The following is a 4381-nucleotide window of genomic DNA, read 5'->3' on the forward strand; positions in this document are numbered from 1 at the left end:
AGAGAGAGAGAGAGAGAGAGAGAGGCCTGGCAAGAGTGGTCTGGGGACCCTAGACCCCAGGTCCCTGCCCATACCACCTTGACTGCCTGCTGTCCAGCCACACTGACATTCTTTCTATCCCTGTGGACTGCCAAGCACTCTCCTGCTACAGGCCCTTTGCATATGTCTGAGCCCAGATGTCCTTGCACAGCGGTCTTTGGACATGTTTCCATGTGAATCTGATGAGTACCTGTCTTTCTGGATACTGATGAGGTGTTGTGTGCCAAGTGCTGAACAATCCTGAAAAACTGAATCATCCTCTCATGGAGAAGAAAAAGCCCAGGGAGGAAGAAGTTTGGCACAGAGCCATACAGTGGCTCTGTAAGCACAGGGCCCAGACTCTGGTTCCAGTTCTTGTGACTCAGTGCCAGAAACCATTTCACCTGTGCCACAAGCTTTGTGTCCGTGTTGCTCCAAAGATTAGCCTGATTCTTTGGGAGACCTAGCACTGGGCTCACCTGTGCTGGATACAGCCTTCTCCGCTGTGATTAGCAGAGCCCTTACCTGGAGAGGTGGCCACCCAGGTTCAGCTCTGGGCCTTGGGGCCCTTCCAGCCCTACTGGGCTGTGCACTCTGGGAATGGTGACGGGGATTCCTGGGCCTCCGGGTATGACTGTGTCTCTCGGTTCTGCAATCTTTGGAGCCAGCCACATGCACACCACCTGCACTTGGGAAATCACCCCTGGCCCCAATCACAGAACTGCCAGGAAACAACTGCTCTGGGTCCACATGAAAGGCATTCTTGGACAATGTTTCTCTGCCCTCTCTCATCCCAGCTGCAGAACTTTCCACTGCGAACTGTTGCAGTGATCGCTGCCTCGGATTGGTTTGTGAAGAGAGAGCTGGTTCTCAGTTCTTTATTGCTCCCATGTGTACAGAATCAACTTGATTCTCTGGCAATTTTCCTCTCCACCTCCTTTCAGAATGGAGATAGATGCTCAGAGGAGGGGACACAGCAGACAAAGGGGCCTTGGAGCCCTGGACCTCCCCCTGCACAGCCCCTGCCACCTTCCAGACCCTGTGACAGACAGAGTGGGGAGGGGACTGCGATCCTGGTTGTAAACCTTCCCCTGTGCTGAGTCCCCAGCGAGTCCAGGAAAGTGGCAAGAAAGCAAATGCCCAGGTCTCTTACCCATCCCAGAAACAACAGCCACCTTCATCATCGAGTGCGCTGAGTGTGGGGGTGAGGAGGAAGAGAAAGGCAACACCAGACTGAGGATTTCATGTGCACACAGTGATACATTGTGCTCATGTGTTTGCTCTGAATGGGTTTCTGTCTGCCCTGAGCCACACCACGGGGACAGGGAACTGCCACACATCTCACTTGGAGATTATGTTCCCATAGCCCCAGCTCTGTGGACCAGTGTAGTCCATGCTAGTGGCTCTGTTCCATCTCTGAGATGGTGGCGTGGCTATGCGGCACTTGAAGCATGGCTGGTGCCATCAAAGAGCTGGATTTTTAAGTTTCACTTAGTTTTTTAGTTCCTTTACATGTCAATAGTTGTGTGCAATCAAGCGGCCACCATTCTAGAGCTTTGTGGCTATGTGTGGTTGACAGCAGTGATCTGAGCTCACTGATCCTCCATCAGACTCTGTTCCCCAGATCCTGGTGGCCTTCATGCAGGGAGCATGGAGAAGTGGCTGTGACCACCACCAGGAGCCAAGGGCAAGAGAGAACTGAAAGGAGATGGGGCTGGTGGATGGGAGATGCACCATTCTGGGGAGACAGCCTGTGCCTATCTCATGGCCGCTGTCCGCACCCACTTGGGACAGGCCAACTCCTACCTTGGACCAGGGTGGACAGCTTCTGCCACTGCATCTTCTTTCTAGCCCTGCAGTCCATTGGGAGCATCAGGACAAGTCAGCAGCCAGAAAACAACTAGACCCCTGTGGCAACTGGCTCTACCCTGCAAAGGGCTCTGGGACACAGAGACTCTGTTCACTGCTGCCATTTCCAGGGCAAGCTCAGCAGCAGCAGCTGTCTCCAAATCACGCTAGGATGTTTTTGCTGAGATCCCACAAGCTGGGGCAGCATTCAGGATTTTTTTCTTTCTCTTTTCTCTCTATTTTTTGGGGATACCAGAGATTGAACTCAAGACCTTCACACTGAGCTACATACCAGCACCCCCACTTTTTTTTGTACCAGGTATCAAACTCAGGACCTTGTGCTTGCAAGGCAGGCAGTGGCACCACTGAGCTAAATCCCCAGTCACTCTTTTTATTTTTTAAGACAGGGACTGGCTAAGTCACTAAGTTAGGATTTACAATCCTCTTGCCTCAGCCTCCTAGAGTGCCAGGATCACGGGCACACACCACTATGCCCAGCCAGTTTCATTTTTAAATACACATTAGTGCCTGGTATAATGAAACACATGCTGCGTAATGATGAAATGTAATGTTCAAGCTGAATAACAGAATGTCTCATTTATGGGCAAGTTTACAACTCCCTGTAGGGGAATCAGTTAGTACCAAATCCTTCCCACTTCCCCTGGGCTCTATGTGAACCCAGCTTGTTCCCTGACACCACAGGGGAAAGACAGGGGGAAATGGGGTGAGACCTGGGGCAGGGGGAGGAAGTTGCACACTTCCAGCTTGTGAGTGATGTTCTTCTGAGAGAGGACCAGGGAAGGGGTCACACAGGCCAGGCAGTGTGAGGGGTTGTTGGAGATGGCTGCACTCTACCCCTGAAGAGACTGCAGATGGGTATAACTGTGCCGGGAGGCATCCTCCATACTCACAGACTCATCCTTTCATCCAGCAGACATTCATTGAAGACCTTCTATGCACTGAACACTGTTGCAGAAGCTGGGGATAAAAAGTTATGAAATGATCAGGTTTCTTGACCCCAAGGAGCTGGCATCCCAGTGGGACATGGGCAAGGACACAGCAATCCTGGAAGCTGGAAGGGGTGGAAAGGTGACATGGGTAGAAAGCCTGGCAGGGTCAGAGAGGGCTTCTTTTTTTAAAAGTTTATTTTATTTTATTAGTATGTGTTTGCAATTCATGCAGTTTACAATCATCTTGGGGAGTGGTTACACGAACATATTATAGCTTTTTTCCCCCCAATCCCCCTCGCTCCTCCTCTGGTTCCCCTATCACCATTTTTGTACTTGTTCATATTGTTTGTTTTAGCTCGCGTTATGGCATATAATGTTTACATTGACTGGAAACATATGGAACGCTTCACCAACTTGCGTGTCTTCCTTGCGCAAGGGCCGTGTTAGACTTTTCTTATTATTCTAATTTTAGAATATGTGCTCCCAATGCGAACACAGAGAGGGCTTCATAGAGGGTGGGCAGTGAGCTGAGACCTGAAGGGAAGACATTTCCAGAAGAAGGACCTATGGGGACTCAGAGGCTCGGAGGGAGGAGAAGCCGGGCAGGCTCACCACAAGAAGGCGAGGAATCCGTGTCCCCTCATCTCCATACCCCTAGAAGGGCCACGAACTCAGTGAGCACTAAATGAGTGCATGCTGGTCTAATAAAAGCAAGAATGGACTCCTGCAATCAAAGGGAAGTGTTCCTGGTCCAGAGGCACTTGCATTTCATCTACTTGTGGCACTGGGGATTGAACCCAGGGCCTTTGCCCTGAGCTACATCATCAACCCTTTATTTTTTATTTTGGGTCTTGCTAAGTCATTAAGTTGCCCAGGCTGAGTTCCAATTTGCAATCCTCCTGCCTCAGACTGCCAAAGTACTGGGATTTAGGTATGTGCCACCACACCCCGCTGGCACTTGCATTTTAATAAAGTATAGGCAACCACTTGCTGCAATGCAGAAAAATCATCTAAAACTTGGAAATAAACCCAGAGATTACTGTGTACCCTTTAAAATCTTCTTAGACATTATGTGACATACTATTTACCATTGGTTAGGGCTCAGACTTCGTAAAAATGATGATAACTACACAAAACTGACAAATTGCAAGTGATTTCTACATCCTCAAAAAAGGATAAGGCTGGTGTGTTTGTATACTCCTATAATTCCAGAACTTGGGAGACTGAGGAAGGAGGAATGTAGCTAATCTGGGTAATTTAGCAATTAATAAGACTCTGACTCAAAAGAGAGGATAAAAAAGGAGGAGGAGGAGAAGAAAAACCCAAAACCTATGGTTTGATGGTCCTGTGAAACATTAGTCAGTTTCATGTCTAAGCTAACACTCTCGCGTGAGCCTTCTTACGTCAGCTGTATATACTTGAGCATCCAGTGTCTGACTTTGAACCACCTTCACCATCCTGCTGGCCTCCCTTGATCACAAGTTAAATCCGTGACACATGCTCACTCCACATTTGTATGAGAATCGTGTGTTTTAAATTGTTGACATTTACACTCTGACTCAACA

The 4381-nt window shown here is 49.1% G+C and overlaps 1 non-coding gene across 1 annotated transcript; it reads right to left on the minus strand.

The window, feature by feature from the left end:
* Positions 1–3206: 3206 nt before the first annotated feature.
* LOC117283400 lies at positions 3207–3312 on the minus strand. The gene has a single exon (XR_004514377.1). It is a non-coding gene; the product is annotated as a U6 spliceosomal RNA (small nuclear RNA).
* Between the last annotated feature and the right edge of the window lie 1069 nt (positions 3313–4381).

Source organism: Fukomys damarensis, unplaced genomic scaffold, assembly GCF_012274545.1.
Source record: "Fukomys damarensis isolate Sample0158 unplaced genomic scaffold, DMR_v1.0_HiC HiC_scaffold_25, whole genome shotgun sequence".
Classification (NCBI taxonomy): domain Eukaryota; kingdom Metazoa; phylum Chordata; class Mammalia; order Rodentia; family Bathyergidae; genus Fukomys; species Fukomys damarensis.